The following is a 20611-nucleotide window of genomic DNA, read 5'->3' as shown; positions in this document are numbered from 1 at the left end:
TTTAACCTTCGCCGGTAGACCAGGGTAATTCAAGCTCAATTCCAATGGCCTGGGATTGATTCCAACATCATAGATGTTTGTCACTATTATTACCAGGGACCACACATGACATGTGTCAAATGCATGACTCTCTGGAGGACATGAGGATTCCTCCTGAATTGAGTTCATAAGATGATCATGGGCAGGATAGTTAGCGTACCACTAACAAAGAGCTCCAATAGGAATATTATGACTAGAGGTCAAGGACGGTTTTTGTAACCCTTTTTGGGGCTCTTTGATAATTGTGGGATTTTTAGGTTATTTTGAAGTTTAAATTTTTATAAGGCGAATTCAAAAAAGACTTGACAAATAACCTTCCATCAGCTGTGCTGATGCGGGCACCATAATAAATACGCCTTGATTCCACCTAACGGAACAGGTATATTTTCTAGCATGTAAAAGCGAAAATTTGTTTCTGCAAAAATTATGAAATTTTTTCTGGAAAAAATTTTAAAGCGCAGCCGAAGGAAATTTTTGGCTTTCAAATGTGAAAAGAAAATATGGAAAAGGGCCGCAAACGACAATGTATGCCATATCGCCCAAAAGTGTGCAAAAACAACTAATATTGGAAGAAATTAGGCGATATGACATTTGTCGTTTTGGCGAAATAACGCTACGCCGGCGTATGCACCTTTAAATGTTGTAAGTCATCTTGAGAGCACCGATCGTCTCAGAAACCCTTCCAGATTTGATTTAGCCTTGTCTCTTTGTCTGTCTGTTTATTCCGAACCATCCGTCTTTTTTTGTAGGTGCTGTTCGGATTTGTTGTACAATTATCACGAAATCTGAACCGATTTGGATGATATCTAGCAGAGGTTTTCAGATTGGTAATAAAATATTCAATACAAAATTTCATGCAAATTGGCAAAAATGCAGTTACTCCGTCCTTGTACGTCGAAATCGGGTGCAATAATTCCAGCGTAGCTGACACGAAGTGTTACCAATTCAAAGTACCACATTTTTGGTGTGAAAATATTTTTCATTTATTCAAATGACAAAAATGTGTGGAAGAAGAAGAATCCATTCATTAGTTTTTCTATCCACCAACATGCAGGGAATGCACGCAAAAAAGATAATGCGTTTCATATAAAAGAAATCTTCACCAGGTAAATTCTTGTCTTGAAAACGTTTAATATTGTTTACAATAAAAGTACATGTTTTTGCGATAAATTCTTGCAAAAATATGTGACAAATATAATATTTTTTGTACACTGACAATACCTTTCATACCTGATATATAAAATGTTATTCGGGATTTCAACTAGTTTTTCTTTACTTATAAATCAATTTATCGTCATGCTTAGGTATATGTATATTTTTTTATACCACCACCATAGGATGGGGTTATACTAATTTCGTCATTCCGTTTGTAACTCCCCGAATTATTCTTCTAAGACCCCATAAAGTAGATATATTTTTGATCGCCAAGACATTTTAGGTCGATCTAGCCATGTCCGTCTCTCTGTTTAAAGCACGGTAACTTTCGAAGGAGTAAAGCTAGCCGCTTGAAATTTTTGCACAAAATTGGGATCTTGGCTTTTTGAGCCTCTAGGGTGCGCAATTTCTATTTGGCTGAAATTTTGTACAACGACTTCCCATGAACTTCAACGTACGTGTCAAATATGGTCTGAATCGATCTATAGCCTAATACAGCTCCCATATAAACCGATCTCCCGATTTTACTTCTTCAGCCCCTATAGGGCGCAAATCTTATCCGACTTGGTAGACATATTACACAATGACTTTCACAATGGTCTCCAACATAGCCTAACCTAAGACAATTCTATCTCAAATTAGTATCAAATATAAGCGGGTCTATGTTGGAAATTCAAACTCTTCCAGAATATATATTTTGATTTAAATATTTCGATGTTATGATACACAATTATTTTAAAAGCCCTTCATGTTGCTCTAATGATTTTTGTAACTGGACGTTCCCATGGCGATGCTTTAAAAATTGTCAATTCCCGAGTTTACCATCCTCCCATCATGTTCTATCCATCACCCTCACCATCCCTCTCTCCCTAGTAGAAGAGACAAAAGAATAATTATTGGTCGTATAAACGAATAATCGTGTGCGGCTATCGAAACACTTTTGCCATTAAAGAGTGTTTGGTTTTACAACAAAAGAATGGTACTTTTAACGTAGGTGAAGTTGCTAAATGGTTTACAATAAACAAAGTTAGTTACATTTGATAATACTACGTTTATATTAAAGCGAAACCTTACATAATTACAATAAAAGCGAAATTTTGTAATAAAAGTATTTTGTTTCTCGTAAAAATGTCTCAAACGTTTTTTTTCGTGAGGAGAATGGAAATTAGGAATTGGATGTAGCGTTTATTGACATTTATCTTAAATCTCTGGATGTCATAGTGGGTGGGAAGATCATTAGCCGGAATTCGATTCCACATACGAACGGTTCGGGCGAAATAAGAATTCTCTCTGTAATGCATTGTCTGGTCCGCTGGCCAATCAATTGCAAACGGGTTTGAGTTGCTGGAATGTCTGGTATTTCTGAAAAACATCTTTACATCAGGAATAAGAAGACGAATATCAGATGAACTCACACCATGAAAGTATCGATAGAACAGCGCAAACAACACACATTGCGAGGATGTTCAAGGGAGGCAATAGATTTTAATACCCTACTGTCCCCAATCAACGCCATCGCTCTGCTCTGCACACGGTCGAGTAGCTCCAGCCCATATATATAAGTTTTACTCCATTTTCGGCTTTATGAAAGTGGTGTAGATGTTAAGAAGATCAGAAGGAGTGAAGTAATTCGTACACCCTTCAAGGAAGCCAAAGCACTTGAATGCTTCTTTCGACACTTGAAATATATGTTTTGCCCAATGGACATCAGTTTGTATTTTCATGCCCAGAACATCAAGAGCTTCTGATTGCTCAACATCAATATCATTGACAGACAGAGATGATCGTTTGTGTAACAACGAATCGTTTGTGTAACAACAAACAGGGGCCGAATTACCGCATGCGTGAACGAGTAAAATCGTTCGAAAACTCTCACACACACACAAATGTTTAAATCGATCATATTTATAAAAAAAAAATTACATTAAAATGGGTATGAAAGTGGTATAACATCCATTAAATACGAGATGAAATAACATTTGATACGAAAGCGCACTCGATCACATATGCGGTAATTCGCCCCCAGCATTAAAATTTACTAGATTCATTCGACCCCAGTCAGAAATGGCCAGCAAATCCTAGCAGAGTGTATCGTATATAACGCGCCCCCTATCCTCAATCTCTCTAAGCCGAGTCTTTGATTGAATGATTACGAATGACAATACTGTCATCCACAAATGAGTAGTTGGGATTCGATGTCTAACTCAAAAGATCGTTGATGAAATTAAGAAAAAGAGAAGGAGAATGGACATAGCCCTGAGGTACATCTGATATAAGTTACTCTGGTTGATCAAAATACGTGTTGCAAGCTGCATGACGAGTTGCAAGCTGCACGAACGTAATGTGCCGGTATTTTTGCTTATTTCCGTACAATGGCTTTCTTAAGCACATCTTTACTTTGCTCTCTAAAGTGTCGGAAAAAGAGAAGTTCTTCTGATTGGCATCTGCCGAGTTGGACGTCCACTTTGTGGGGTATATTAAGTGTGAAACATGATTTTTAACCATTCTAGGTATACACGTGCTTTATGTGATGGTGCCGAGTCTTATTTGTACGTGCATGGTCTATGAGCGAATTGTTTGCGTGCCCACAGCTTCAGAGCAGCTTCCAAAATGCTTTGCCGATAATTAGTCGCATTTACTTTGACGCCAAGCTCGATGAATGAAACGATTGAAGAGCTACCATCGGTTGTCACACCTGGCCATAGCAGCAGTTGAAATAGATAATTACTTCAAGTGACCATTCGTAGGCTAAAATTCTCGAACGTGTGCTCGGCTAGGTTAACACGATCATATAAGAAGTTTAAATATCGCCCAATTGGGAAATTTTTCTTGTCGGAGAAATTTTTGGATATTCACTACGTTCGTGAAAGCGCGGCAACTTCTTTTCCCTTTCGACTCTAACTTTTTTGGGTTGGTATAATATTGTTTCATTTTTTTAACCTGTAAGTCTTTACCGCAAGCTCACTTTTCAATATATGTTGCTTCCTTTCACGCGATATTTTCAGGTTTTTAGCAATTTGATTGCCACCACGGCGTGGATTTCGTTGAATTCGAGCCTTCACTCGCCAAACCACTCCAGTTGTTGTAATAGCTTTTTTTTTGACCAGCACCATGGCTTTTTGCAACACCACCAATATCATTATACCGATTTACGGCGATACACAAGTATTTTGTTCACTTTGAGGTGTCTAAGTTCGCCAACAATAGCCGGTTATGGTTTTCCAATCAAATATAACGTATTTATATTATTGCGCTTGAACTCCATCACGAATAACTTCATTTTGAAATCAACTCAAGAAGCAAATGATTTTGGTGTCTTGTAAGCAATGTAAAGAGCTTTTAATAAAATAAATATCATGTAGCTGTCACTTCTAGTTTGACATATATATCAGTGTGCACTTGGGTAACACTTCGTGTCAGCGTGTGTATATATTGAAATGTCCCAATCAAAATGATAGATGCTTATGTCCCATAACCAAAACTGCTGGCAAGAACAAATAAGGGGGTTATTTTATTTTAATTACTGCACTAAATAACTTTTCGTGCTAAAAAATTCCATTTGAACTTTAGATTGGAGTTTTATTTTATAATGTTAAAATTTATACCACATTTTAATTAGCATGTTCAATGCCTCGTGGCATTAATTAGATCCAGTAATTTTTATCTCCAAAACAAATAGCATACTTTTAGGTCGCTCTTGGATTTTCACATTTGACTAACTACGCATTGCCAAACTTTTGATAGTGTAGTAATTTATGAATGCCATGACTACATACGTTCATACAATTGTGGTATTGGGAATGTGTGTGTGCCCAAGTATTCATACCGATTATTGCTGGAAGAAAAAAGTATAAATTGCACGCAAGGTTCATAAATTATTGAAATTTTTGCACACCGCTTGCCAGGCAGCCTGGCCAACAGTCCTTTGGGGGATGTCATACTAACGAAAACAGTTTGCAAAATTTATTTTTTACTACACATTTATTAAATGACAATTAATAAATGATTGGTTGCCAAAAGTCAATATCGATAATAACTCACATTGCGAACTCTTCAAATAATCGAAGAGATCGTTGGAACAAATGGATGACGAGCTAGGCACAGAAATATTGCCCATTTGATGCAATGATAAATTGTAAAACCAATATATATGACCTAACTTTTATGGAAATTCGCTTGTGACAATATAATTGTACATTTGCGTAACAATGTAACTGCCCTTTTTGCTGTTGTTTTCTTTTGTTTTTGATTCATGACAGCACATTTTATTGACATTTTTATTGAAATCATTTGGCATAAATATGCAATAACAAGATATGACACTCACATTCTATCGCACCATTATAAATCATCGATTTATTAATGGCCTCATTGAATGTTCACAAACATTTTTCCTTTCTACTTGTAATCTATGACATTTTCACTTCGATTAGCCATTAAGGTGTTGACAGTTTGGGATATTTCGAAAGAAACATAAAAATGTAAAATGCAAAAGATGCCTTTTAAAACCAAAAAGGGAAGGGGTTATGTTTTTTTAAAGACCGTATGTTGTGGAAATTTAAAAGTTAGTAGGTTCATGAACATACATTTTTTTGGGGTTTTCAGACTAACATGATTTTGAATAATTTTGTACCAATTTTCTCGGCCAAACTATTTCCTTATTTTTTGATTTATATATAAACCCCTATACAGCGGTTCTTTAAGCACACAACCCTTTAAAATATTAAATATTTTAATTGAATTTTTTTCGAGTACCTTTTTCTTGTTCTGGGGTCTTTAAAGTAGAAAATGTCAGCTACGATTTATATAAAATCAATGAAACAGCCTATCTATCTTCTATATATAAAACAAGTAAAAAGGCGTCAAGTTCGGCCGGGTCGAACTTTGGATACCCACCACCTCGGGAATATATGTAAAGCACCTTTCATCAAAACCCGGTGAAAATTGGATAATTTATGTCCCATAGCAGTAATATGGAAATATGTTTCGATTTGCACCAAATACTAATAAGTACAAGTCATTGTTCAATTGTGTATAACAAAATATTGGTCTTGTTAGTAGCTATATCCAAAAATAAACCGATCTGAATCACAAAAAGCATGGATGTCGAAAAGCCTAACATAAGTCACTGTGTCAAATTTCAGTTAAATCGGATTATAAATGCGCCTTTTTTGGGGATAAGACTTTAAATCGAGATATCGGTCTATATGGCAGCTATATGCAAATCTCGACCGATCTAGACCAAATTGCAGAAATATGTGGAGAGGCTTAATTTAACTCTCTGTCCCAAAATTCGGCAACATCGAACAATAATGAGATCGATCTTAAACTCTTAAACCGAGTGATCGGTCTATATCGCAGCTATATCCAAATCTGATCCGATCAAGGCCAAATTGACGAAGGATGGCGAAGGACCTAACACAACTCACTGTCCCAAATTTTGGCAGAATCGGAAAATAAATGCGCCTTTTATGGGCGCAAGACCCTAAATCGGAGTATCGGTCTATATGGCAGCTATATCCAAATCTGGACCGATCTGGACCAAATTGACAAAGGATGTCAACACAACTCACTGTCCCAAATATCAGCGAAATCGGATAATAAATGTGGTTTTTATGAGCCTTAGACCCTAAATCGAAGGATCGGTCTATATGGCAGCTATATCCAAATCTGAACCGATCTAGGTTAAATTTACGTAGGATGTTGAAGGGCCTCACACAACTCACTGCACCAAATTTCAGCAAAATCGGATAATAAATGTGGATTTTATTGGCCTAAGACCCTAAATCGGCGGATCGGTCTACATGGGGGCTATATGAAGATATAGTCCGATATAGTCCATTTTCGAACTTAACCTGCTTATGGACAAAAAAAGAATCTGTGCAAAGTTTGAGCTCAATATCTCTATTTTTAAAGACTGTAGCGTGATTTAAGACAGACGGACGGACATGTCTAGATCGTCTTAAATTTTTACGCTGATCAAGAATATATATACTTTATAGGGTCGGAAATGGATATTTCGATGTGTTGTAAACGGAATGACAAAATGAATAAACCCCCATCTTTCGGTGGTGGGTATAAAAAAGAATTTGTGTTAGTTTGTTTGTGGGTTTTCACAGATTGTGCAGGAACAATAGGCTATATAATTTTTTGATATCCCAAGGGGGGTGGACCCTCCCCCTTACCCCAAAGGTGCAACCCAAAAACAAAAGTTGACAGATCGGGCAATATGGGAATCAAATAAAAGGTATTCGGGAGTACAATACAAGTTTGATATCAAAATTTGGGTCCATGTACTTAGGGGGCTGCCCCGACCCCAAAACCCCTTCAAATAGGCATATTGGACGATAATGACAATATGGGACTCGAATGAGAGTGGATTACGAATGTGGTCAGGAAGGAGGAATAGGCTATATAATTTGTTGATATTGGAAGAGGGTGGACCCTTCCCCGTTACCCCAAAAACACCATCCAAAATCAAGATTGACTGATTGGGACAATATGAAAACCCGCCAAACGGATTTATAGACCAATCACTACAATATGGGTTTCAAATTAAAGGTATTTGTGAGTAGAAAACGAATCTGATATGCAATTGTGGGAATATGTGCTTCGTGGGTCACCCCACAACCAAAAACGCCTCAAATCGGCCATATTTACCGACCATTGCAATATGGATCTTAAATGAAAGGTCTTTGGGATTAGAGCACGAAATTGACCACCACACTCCTCAACAGAACTTTTACTTCTTGGGGCTTAAATAAAAAGTATTTGAGAGTAGAAAAATCCACAAGAAAATTGGAATACACTTTCAACTGAAATTAGGCAGAAATTTCCAAATTAAGAGTACTTTTCTCCAACATAGCGTTATCGGGCGCAGCAGGCCGGCCTCAGCTAGTAAAATATAAAGTCAATGAGAGAAATAATGCATTGTTACGCTGTATGTGAGGGCATAGAGTCGTTGATGTATTTTTACCAAATAGTTTGGCATGTATTCATATTAGCATTATACCTAAATATGATTCGATTTCCTTGAAAATTACCGCATTTTTCCTCATTCACCAACACTTTTGGCCCAATCGATTGCTAAATGTGGGACAAAATAACATCTTTAAAACTACATATATCTAAACAATATCCAAATTTGAACCGATTTTTTTAAAACACTCCACACATTTTCTCAACAACAACGTTTTCAGTAAATTTCGGCCAAATCGGTTGTTTAGTATTGATGATGTATCACTTTGGAGAAATATCCCAAATACAATATATATCAGAGCTATATACAAATGTGAACAGATTTTCTTGAAATTCATTATATATCTTCTCCTTTCAAAAACTGTGCCAAGTAAGGTACAAATCAGTCTATAACCTGTTTTAGCTCCCATATAAACCAGTCTCCCAATTATCCTTGTTCGGTTCCTAGAAGCTTTAATTTTTGCTGGTTTGACAGAAGTTCGGTAAGTAGAATAAAATTATACCCTTCAACTCAAAAAAGTATTGTGTAAATTGTTAACAGAATCCATAGTGGTAGATTCTTTAGATTCGGCCCGGCCGAACAAGCTTGCTTTTACTTCTTTATTTTGACTATGGAAAGATATACATAACAAGTGTAGAATTATCAAACAATAATAGTAATGGTTTCTTTGAATTTCTTCAGATAAATCACAATTTAAAATGTGCCCATTTTTACTATTCTTCAACTTTGAAAGAAAATAACAAAAATTTACCCCAAATGACCTTCGCCATATTTTCAAAATGTGCTCTTCGAATGCACCTTAATATAGTTCAAAAAAGTTTGGTTTCCCATAGTTGTCTCAATTTTTATACCCTACACCACTACTGTGGTACAGGGTATTATAACTTAGGGCATTTGTTTTTAACTTCCAAAAGGAAGAGAGATAGACCCACTGATAAGTATTCCGATCGACTCAGAATCACTTTCTGATTCGATTTATGTACTTATCTAGCATTTATGGCTACATCTTATACATAAAAATCAATTTGTGTTTGTTTATAGGTTTGTTTGTATGTTTGTGCGTTCCTTATAGGCTCAGAAACGGCTGAACCGATTTTCTTGAAATTTTCACAGATGGTGGGTAAAGACCCCGTGGTGAAAATAGGGTACAAAATTTTTTGATATCTGAAGGGGGGCGGACCCTCCCCCTTACCCTAATTTTCAGAAACGTCAGATCTCGGAGATGGGTGTTGCGATTTAAGCGAAATTTTGTGTGCTCTCATATACTTTACTTTCATTGAAAAATATTTCTTCCACTAGCCGAACGTAGAATAGCGTTCCAAGCGTCTCGATCTTCTGCGCTCATTCTAAAATCTCTGACACCAAGTTTCGAGGTGTCTCCCACAACTTGATCTTTCCATCGGGTTTTTGGTCTTTCCGGTTTGCGTGTACCACCGTGTTTGCCTTCAAAAGACTTCTTTGCTGGAGCTTCTTCATCCATTCTGACAACATGACCTAGCCAACGCAGCCGTTGTATTTTGATGCGTGTAACTATGCTATCGTCGTCATACAGCTCATGGTTCATACGTCGCCTATATTCTCCGTTAACGCAAACGGGTCCATATATTTTACGAAGAATCTTTCTCTAAAATACTCCAAGCACTGCCTCATCTGCTTTCACAAGTACCCATGCTTCAGAACCATATAACAGCACGGGTGTATCGAGAGATGGCCTTGTTTCTCAACTGCTTACTTAGTCCAAAGTAGCACCTGTTTGCCAGTATTATTCTTCGCTTTATCTCAAAACTGGTGTCATTCGTTTCGGTTACGGCGGTGCTGAGGTAGATAAAGTTACTGACTATCTCAAAGTTGTGATTCCCAACTTTCTCCATGTTCTTTATCTGCTCTCATATAGTACCCTAAAAATAAAAATTTGGTATCCAAATTTCGGATGGGGTACCTAGGGGGGCCGCCCCACCAAAAAACCTACCACACATATATTTAGACCAATCACGACAATATGGGACTCAAATGAAATGTATTTAGGATAAGAAAACGTATCTGATATCCAATTGTCGGACCAAGTGCTAGGGGGACCACCCCAAGCCCCAAAACACCCCTAAATCGGACATATTTACCGACCATGGCAATATGGGACTCAAATGAAAGGTATTTGCGAGTTTAATACGAATCTGATATCCAAATGTGGGACCCTTTCCCAAAATACCCCCCAAACAAAACTTATTTACTGGCCATGGGAATATGGGGCTTAAATAAAAGTTATTTGAATGTAGAATACGAATCTGATATCCAAATATAGGACCAAGTGTTTGGGGGCCGTCTCCCACCAAAAACATCCCCCAAAGGGAACAAATTTACGACCATAGCAATATGGGGCTCAAATGAAAGGTCTTTGGGAGCAAAGCACGAATCTGATATCAATATTCGGGAAAAGTGTCTATGGGGCCACCCCACTCCCACAACTCCACCCAAATAGGAAGTATTTGCTGACTATTGGAATATAAAATAAGGGGGTTTTTAGAGTAGAAAACGAATCAGAGATATATTTTCAAGGCCAACTCACTGAGTGGCCGCCCATCCCCCAAATCACCCCCCAAGCCGGTCATGTTTGCCGACTATGGAAATATGGGGCTCAAATAAAAGGTATTTGCGAGTAGACCACGTATAAGGAACCAACTGTCTAGGGGACGTCCCAACACACATAACAATCACCAAATAGGACGTATTTGCTCACCAAGACAATTTGGGTCTTAAAGAGAGTGGAACTAAATATTTATAGTTTTAAGGGTCAATACCCATAACCGGACATTTAATAACCAGGAGTTTAAATGAGATTAGAAAACGAATTAGATATCCAATTTTGAGGGCAATGGCAATACGGGGTTCAAATAAATGATATATAGTTATATGAGAATAGAGCACGTTGCTGATATATTTTCCAGGCTTAGTGTTTGGGGGACCACCCCAATCCCCAAAACACCCCTAGATCGGGCATATTTACCAACCATGTCAATGTGGAGTTTAAATGAAAGGTATTGGGGAGTAGAGCAAGAATTGATACCCATTTTCGGGACCAATTTTATGGGGGTCTACCCCTTTCCCAAAATAACCCCACAAACAACAATTTTTTACTGACCATCGCAATATGAGGATCAAATAAAGGTATTTGGGAGTAGAAAACGAATTTGATATCCATATGTAGGGCCATGTATTTAGGGCATCACACCTTTCCCAAACACCCCCAAAGGAAAACAAGTAAAAGCGTGCTAAGTTCGGCCGGGCCGAATCTTATATACCCTCCACCATGGATCGCATTTGTCAAGTTCTTTTCCCGGCATCTCTTCTTAGGCAAAAAAGTATATAAGAAAAGAGTTACTCTGCTATTAAAACGATATCAAGATATGGTCCGGTTCGGACCACAATTAAATTATTATTGGAGGCCTGTGTAAAATTTCAGCCAATTCGTTTAAGAATTGCGCCCATTGGGGCTCACGAAGTAAAATAGAGAGAACGATTTATATGGGATCTGTATCGGGCTATAGACCGATTCAGACCATAATAAACACGTTTGTTGATGGTCATGAGAGGATCCATCGTACAAAATTTCAGGCATATCGGATAATAATTGCGACCTGTAGGGGTCAAGAAGTCAAGATCCCAGATTGGTTTATATGGCAGCTATATCAGGTTATGAACCGATTTGAACCTTATTTGACACAGTTGTTGAAAGTAAAAATAAAATACGTCATGCAAAATTTCAGCCAAATCGGATAGGAATTGCGCCCTATAGAAGCTCAAGAAATCAAATCCCCAGATCTGTTTATATGACAGCTATATCAGTTTATGAACCGATTTGAACCATACTTGGCACAGTTGTTGGATATCATAACGAAATACTTCGTGCAAAAATTCATTCAAATCGGATAAGAATTGTGCCCTCTAGGGGGTCAAGAAGTCAAGACCCAAGATCGGTTTATATGACAGCTATATCAGGTTATGGACCGATTTGAACCATACTTGGCACAGTTGTTGGGTATCATAACAAAACACGTCGTGCGAAATTCCATTCCAATCGGATAAGAATTGCGCACTCTAGAGGCTCAAGAAATCAAGACCCAAGATCGGTTTATATGGTAGCTATATCAGGTTATGGACCGATTTGAACCATACTTGGCACTATTGTTGGATGTAATAAGAAAACACGTGGTGCAAAATTTCATTCCAATCGGATAAGAATTGCGCACTCTAGAGGCTCAAGAAGTCAAGACCCAAGATCGGTTTATATGGCAGCTATATCAGGTTATGGACCGATTTGAACCACACTTGGCACAGTTGTTGGATATCATAACAAAACACGTTGTGCAAAATTTCATTCTGATCGGATAAGAATTGCGCACGCTAGAGGCTCAAGAAGTCAAGACCCAAGATCGGTTTATATGGCAGCTATATCAGGTTATGGTCCGATTTGAACCATACTTGGCACAGTTGTTGGATATCATAGCAAAACACGTCATGCAAAATTTCGTTCCAATCGGATAAGAATTGCGCACTCTACAGGCTCAAGAAGTCAAGACCCAAGATCGGTTTATATGGCAGCTATATCAAAACATGGACCGATATGGCCCATTTACAATACCAACCGACCTACACTAATAAGAAGTATTTGTGCAAAATTTCAAGCGGCTAGCTTTACTCCTTCGGAAGTTAGCGTGCTTTCGACAGACAGACGGACGGACGGACGGACGGACGGACGGACGGACGGACAGACGGACGGACATGGCTAGATCGACATAAAATGTCACGACGATCAAGAATATATATACTTTATGGGGTCTCAGACGAATATTTCGAGTAGTTACAAACAGAATGACGAAATTAGTATACCCCCCATCTTATGGTGGAGGGTATAAAAATTTCGACCATACCAATATGCGGCTCAAATGAAAAATATTTGGGATTAGAAAACGAATTTGACAACCTATTTTGGGGCCATGTGTTTGAGGGACGCCTCGTCCTATAAACTCCTCGTAAGCCAATGGCAATATGGGGTTTAAATAAATTGAGAGAAGAGCACGATGTTGATTGTTTTTTCAGCGCCCAGTATCTGTGGGACCACCTCTCCCCCGAAAACACCACTAAATCAGACATCATGAGAATATCGGGCCGAAATGAAGTATTTTAAGAATGGAGTACACTACATCCAAACTTAAATTCGTAGACCAATAAAGATCATGTGGGATTCAGATAAAGGCTCTTATATTGTTAAACTGTTAGTCAAGTTATCATGGTATTTCACTAAAAGATCTTTAATTGTCGATAATAAATATTCCAAGGAAACTAGTACTACAATAAAATGGTCATTCGTTAATCGATTCTCTCGAAATTTTGAAAGAAGGATTTTTTTATGACTCTTAATATTACTGGTGAATTTCATAGAAATTGTATCAGGTTTAGATATAGTTGTCAGTTCTTTATATCGCCCGATTTTTACTTCTAAAGCCACTGCAAACGCATTTATTGAGCAATCTTACCAAAATTGTGCACAACGCCTTCCTCAATGACTACCACAATATCTAAGAAGTTTGGTCAAAATCGATTAAGATTTTGATGTAGCTCCCACACATATGTTCGTCAGGTTTTTGGGAAATTTGTTATCATTTGTCAACCGTAGCTATTACATTTTGAACATATTTCCATTGCTCGAAATTTGACACAGGAATTTTAATAACCCATCTGAATACATCCGCCGTGGTCCATCAAAATCAAAATTCAAAATTAGTTACAGCTCCCTTTTGTATTTATAGGGTAGGTGTAGGGTATTATAAAGTCACCAGCGCCCAACTTTTGCCTTTCCTTACTGGTTTTTAGATGCAAAAAATGTAAAACAGACATGGTTCACAGTAATAATTCGACAACATTTGAACGGATAAGAATATCAATCTATATGCAAAATATGGAGACCCTAGTGGGTCAAGGGACTGAATTTAGACGTGAATGTAGGCCACCACTTTGGGAGTAAAATACGAAACTTATAACAAAATTAGGGGCGAAGACCCAGTGAGGCTACTTTGGATTAGGTAAGCAGTTTAGAAACGAGGCCACCTCTCGACAGACGAAGATAACACTACACAAGATACTACCCATGTTGTTGCATGGTTCTGAGGCATGGGAACTTGTGAAAGCAGAAGATGCAGTGCTTGGAGTATTTGAGAGAAAAATTCTTCGTAAAATATATGGACCAGTTTGCGTTAATGGAGAATATAGGCGAGGTATGAACCACGAGCTGTATGACGACGATAGCATAGTTACACGTATCAAAATAAAACGGCTGCGTTGGCTAGGTCATGTTGTCAGAATGGATGGAGAAGCTCCAGCAAAGAAGTCTTTTGAAGGCAAACACGGTGGGAAGAAAACAGTTTTGCAAAATCGTGCGTTTGGCGCCGCAATTGGTACTATTTGATACCTTCTTTATGGTTTGAAAAATTTGAAATGTAGGGTTTGGTAGCAAAAAGTGAAAAATAGTACGAAATAGTCTATCTTCGTGTAAAGGGAACGGCGACAGCTAGGATTAAGAAATTTGTTGAAAATAATCGTAGTTAAAAAAAAGAATATGCGGTAATAAATCGTACAAGAGGTGGAAGATAATGTCCTATCGTTCTGTAATTGGTACTATTTAGTACTTTCTTTAAAATGAGCTAGAGCTCTAAAATTTAGGATAAAGATACACCTGGTCATGCACTTACACCTTAGCGTATTTTGGGCGACAAAAAGATATTTTTTTTTAATTAATCTTTTTTTCAGGACATATTGCTTTACGCAGCAGCTGTATTCAAATAATCTCTATGCACTATTTCCAAAGTCAAAAAAAAAAATAACAAATAAATCCTATCTCAACCATATTAGGTACGGATTAACAGGGACCTAGTGATTCACACTGTCTCAGCATTTAGCGAAATCAGCTAGCAAATGCCTCTTCTATACACAAGACCATATATCGGCAGATCGGTCTATATAATAACTATATGTAAATATATTGTCAGATAAGCGTTAGATTCGGTTTACATTCATATATCGGCGAGGCTGTTATGAGCTTAAGACTTAACCCGGCAGATCGGTCAATATGGAAGCTATATCTAAATATGGTCCGATACCTAGTGCCACCTACTATTTAAAATTGTAGGGAAATCGAGAAAAAAATGCTGCTGTTGTGGGCTTTAGACCCAATCCGGTATAAATGGGCGCGATTTGGCTAGTTCAAGAAATTATCCTGCTTTTGAACAAAATCTATGCGAAAAGGTAATTTCAACAGATAGATGGACATATAGACAGACGCACGGACAATGTTGTCTGAGTCATCTTAGAGTTTTAGTTGGATGTGTTGCAAACAAAATCACAAAATTAATATACATACTCCCTATCCTATGGTGTGTATATATACTTTTTTTAGTGGTTTGTTACAACTTTATAAGAAAGAGCATTTGTGGCCAATTTTATGTTCCAATCAATTGCTTGTAAAATTATACCTGCAAACGCAAATTTGCCCATAAACATTTTATTAAGGAACAACGGGATTCTTCTCTCATATCAATGAGTGTTGTCTGATTCAAGTTTAAGGTCAATTATAAGGGACCTCCTTTTATTAGCCGAGTCCGTACGTCGTGCCGCAGAGCGACACCTCTTTAAGAAAAAGTATTTAAATGGCTGCCAATGGCATTTGTTTTTTCAAGTGGCATAGTAACTCACTCAGGTCACCAGCATTAGGAGTGGATAACCACCTCTGACAATTTTATGTGATATACTCGCCAGGATTCGAACCCAGGCATTCAGCGTCATATGTGGACAGCACGTCCTGCGCTGCGGTGGCCTTCAAGTAATGATTCTCGGTTTAGACATTTGTGCATCGTTCTTCGACTGCAAAACTCTATTGTAACAATATAATTGGGAAAATAACATTTTGCATATTTTTAGCATATTTTAATAAAATAAGAAACGGAATTTTAATAAAATCAGGAAGGAGGGAAGATGAAAAAAAGATTACTGGTGAATATCAAACAAATCTGTTCAGATTTGGATATACATCCGATATATTTATGTTTAGTGATATTTCTTTTTAATGCTATTACACCTACAAACAACAGCCCATTGGGACGAAATTCGTCTCAGATGTTGCCGATGCCTAGGAAAAGATATACAGTGAATTTCAAGAAAATCGATTCGGATTTGTATATAGCTCTGATATATATGGTGTTTGGGATATTCCTTCAAAGTGATGCAACATGAATATTAAACAACCGATTCGGCCGAAATATAATGAAAACGTTGTCGACGCGTATGAGGAAATGTGTGGAGAGTTTTAAAAAAATCGATTCAAATTTGGATATTGTTCGGATATATATGGTTTTTATTTAGATGTTACTTGTAATTATACTGTCCCACTTTTAACAATCGATTGGACCGAAATATACCACAGATGTTGGTAAGTGAAGAAAAAATGTGATAATTTTCAAGGAAAGCGAATCAAATTTAGATGTAATGGTACTATACATATATACATATCAAACTATTTGGTAGAAATTCAACAATGAATCTATGCCCTTACATACAGCGTAACACAGCATTAATTGTTTCATTGAATTTATATAAATCGGAGCTGATTTATATATTTAGTATTTAATAGGGTAGTGTGCTTAAAGAACCGGTGTATAGGGTTTTACATATATATAAAAAAAAAATAAGGAAATGGGTCTGAAATAGGTAAGCTTTAATAATCTTTATTTGAAATATATGCCCACTAGGTTGGGTAACCATTGGCACACAAGCAATACAAACAGCATAATACACGAAATAGGTGTTTTTTTGGCATCGACTTATTTAAAAAAAAAGCTCAAAAAATCCAAATGGGGCAAAAACGGGCAATACTTTTTTGTACATATGTATAGTCGAGGATTCCCTATATTAGAAAAACCTGTATTCGAAGCTGGACTCGCTTGAATAATCGACTATATCTCCATATTTTTCTAAAAAAAAAAGCATTAAATTTGAAAGTTGTCAGAAATTTATTATTTTACGATAAAAAAAACTATGATTTCCACTGAAACAGATAGGTTTAAAGTTGCAAAGTCATATAACTTATAGTTTTGCCGAAAAATTATCAAAATCATGTTATTTTGAAAAACCACAAAAGTGTATGTTCATGAACCTGCTACAACAAGGTTATATGTCCTAAGGCCATTTTGGAATATGAAAGAGAATTTTATACCCTTTCGAATGGTGTATGACACTTTGTTATTGCTTGAAATTTCTAGTTTGAAATAAACGACACTTCAAATCGACAGTTCAAATTCTCCACAGTGCGGCGTGCCGCAGTGCGACACATCTTTGTGGAGAAGATTTTACATGGTCGTTATACCACCAGCATACCATGGCCGCCATTACATGGAAATTTTATTCTGATTACCAGGATTCGAAACCAGGCCTTCAGCGTCATAGGTCTCATTAGATAGCTCCTTTATAAGCCAATCTAACCAGCGCGATTGTACCTATTGGGCCCCTAGAGGTCGTAATTCTTCTCCGATTAGACTGAAGTTTTGCACAACAACTTGTCGAAGACCTCCAACATCTGTGGTGAAACGGTTCTTAACCTGATGTAGCTCCCATATAAACCTCATCCACAATCACATATAAATCTAAATTTGGCTTGCACTATATTTTATATTTTCTTCTGAGCAACGTCAATGTTTCTAAAAATTGCAATATATGCAAGTAGACTGAGATGATTCATACCGTAAAATAATTACAAGACAACATAGTAATTTATGGAGAATCCCGCAAGTTCCAGTCCATGGAAGTCATATTTTTGCAGTTTTTGGTATAAGCTACTTTAACATAATTTGTATACCCTCCACCATAGTATGGGGGTATACTAATTTCGTCATTCTGTTTGTAACTCCTCCTCCCCCCTGTCCATCTGTCTGTCTGTCAAAGCACGCTAACTTTCGAAAGAGTAAAGCAAGCCGGTTGAAAGTTTGCACAAATACTTCTCATAAGTGTAGATCGGTTGGAATTGTAAATGGGCTATATAGGTCAATGTTTTGATATAGCTGCCCTATAAACCGATCATTGATCTTGACTTCTTGAGCCACTAGAGTGCACAATTCTCATCCGATTTGGCTGAAATTTTGTATGAGGTGTTTTATTATGACTTCCAACAACAGTGCTGAGTATGGTTGAAATGGGTTCATAACATGATAAAGCTGTTAAATAAACCTGTCTGGGATGTTGATTTCTTGAATGTCTAGAGGGCGCAATTCCTATCTGATTGGGCTAAAATTTTGCACGACGTGTTACGTTATGATTTCCAACAACTGTGCAAAATATGGTTCAAATCGATCTATAACCTAATATAGCTGCCATTTAAAGGGCGTAATTATTATCCGAACTATAAAGCTATCCGAACTATAAACCGATATCTCTATTTTACTTCTTGAGCCCCTAAAGGGCGCAATTCTTAAGCGAATTGGCTGAAATTTAACACAATGGCCTCTACTATGGTCTCCAACATTCAATTCATAACTTGGTATAGCTCCAATATTATAGCAATTCTTTTCTTTTATCCTTTGTTTGCCTAAAAAGAGATATCACTAAAGAACTCGACATATGCGATCTATGGTGGAGGGTATATAAGATTCGGCCCGGCCGAACTTTGACGCTTTTACTCGTTTTTTCCTATAACATATAAACAAATTTCACAAAGATATTTTTTTTTCAAGGTAATGCATACCCCTCTAAATGAAAAACAAATATTTTTGTTCAATAAGTTGACACAAACCTGTTTGATAATGTTTGGACAATTCAAATTATCTTGCCCAAGTCTTCTTTAGAGTAGTCTTCCAAAACTTGTCCATTTGGTTTTTAACTTATTGCGGAATTATCGGATTCGTGCTGTTTTAAGCCCAATGTACAGATAGCCAGAAAAGGACACCCTCCAATCCTGAACCTCATCGATTAGATTTTCCGATAACCAGCGCTGACCGGGCCGGGATTTGAATCCAGGCGCTGACGTCATAGGCGGACATGCTAACCCTTTTGCTACGGCTTTCTTCGTCTGCGAATCTCGGATCTTGACTTCTTGAGCCGCTAGAGGGCGCAATTATTATTGCATATGATAGTTTGTTATAACTTCCAACTTCTTTGATAAGTATGATCCAAATCGGTTCAATACCTGATATAGCTGCCTTATAAACCGATCCCGAATCTTCACTTCTTGAGCCGCTAAAGTGCGCAATTATTACCCAGTTTGGCTGAAATTTCGCATGAAGTGTTTTGTTATGATTTCCAAAACTGCGCCAAGTGTGGTCTAAATCGGTTCAATGCCAAATCGGTTCCATATAAACCGATCTCCCGATTATATTTCTTGAGCCTATGGAGGGCGCAATTCTTATTCGATTTTGCTGAAATTTTGCACAATGACTTCGGTCTCCAACAGCCAAACCAAGCATGGCTCCAATCGGTTTATAACTTGGTATAGCTCCAATAGCATAGCAATTCTTATCCATTATCTTTTAGGCTGCTTATGAAGAGATATTGGGAAAAGAACTCAACAAATGCGATCCATGTTGGAGGGTATATAAGATTCGGCAAGGCCGAACTTAGCGTGCTTTTACTGGTTTTTATATTCCAACTTCCCCCACAATTATGCAATTCTGTTTTTTTCCATATACCAGTTATTCATTATCATCACCATTATGACGCATCGCTTCTTATCCTTAATAAAATGTTCAATGCTTTCAATCTTCTCGCTGTTGGTGCGCTCAACATTGTTTCTCGCTTCATTAAGTTTGGTAAGTCAGGCCAATTAGTGAGTGTCGGTAGCATGCGCTTACCAAGAGATATTATAGTTTAATAATGATTGAGTGGCAGTTGGCAATCTTTAGCAAGTTGGTATGTTCAACAATAAAGTCCTTGAAGGCGAGCAAACATGCGGTATTTGTAATTTGTGGGATGCTGATGTATGGTCAATCACAACATTGAGTTGGTCGTCGTCATTACGTCAAATGACTGGAGGCTTTGTAGCTTTTAACTTGAAGTAAAATTTGATTTTCATTTGCAATTTCTTTTCAATAAACTTTTTCCTACGGAAAAATATGCTGAATAGTCACTTTGATTTAAAAATCGTAGGTGTAGACGAGTAAGCAATATCATTGTGGCAACGAGTTGAGTTAAGTTTTTCAGGGCAGCAGTCATCAGTGATAATGAAAATTGTTCTCTATACTCTGTCATTTCATTAGGGAGAAACTCAGAAACAAGTAACGACTGCAAATCGCTGAAATTTATTATAAAAATTCTTGCTCTGTGACAAATGTCGATAAAAATTACTGTTTGATGTTTAGCAGTGAAGCAAAACTGTTGCATTTGGAGTGAAGAACAGCCATATGCTGT

At 37.3% G+C, this 20611-nt stretch overlaps 2 protein-coding genes and 1 long non-coding RNA gene across 5 annotated transcripts in view; 2 read left to right on the top strand and 1 right to left on the bottom strand.

Moving 5' to 3' along the window:
- The window catches only part of LOC106093105 (serine-rich adhesin for platelets), a 742527-nt gene that overhangs the window by 330995 nt on the left and 390921 nt on the right, over positions 1-20611 (top strand). The window lies entirely within an intron of this gene.
- The window catches only part of LOC106090193 (putative uncharacterized protein DDB_G0271606), a 539204-nt gene that overhangs the window by 501373 nt on the left and 17220 nt on the right, over positions 1-20611 (top strand). The gene's annotated exons all lie outside the window — the stretch shown is intronic.
- Positions 2226-4500, bottom strand: LOC131998518 (uncharacterized). 2 transcript variants are annotated; one of them, XR_009398756.1, is made up of 3 exons: positions 4160-4500; positions 2612-2774; positions 2226-2556 (listed from the first exon to the last, which is right to left on the bottom strand). It is a non-coding gene; the product is annotated as an uncharacterized LOC131998518 (long non-coding RNA). The 2 variants fall into 2 exon arrangements; XR_009398755.1 differs by lacking the exon at positions 4160-4500 and having other exon boundaries at positions 2612-3013.

This window comes from Stomoxys calcitrans, chromosome 1, assembly GCF_963082655.1.
Source record: "Stomoxys calcitrans chromosome 1, idStoCalc2.1, whole genome shotgun sequence".
NCBI lineage: Eukaryota > Metazoa > Arthropoda > Insecta > Diptera > Muscidae > Stomoxys > Stomoxys calcitrans.
This window is presented reverse-complemented; position numbering and strand designations above follow the sequence as displayed.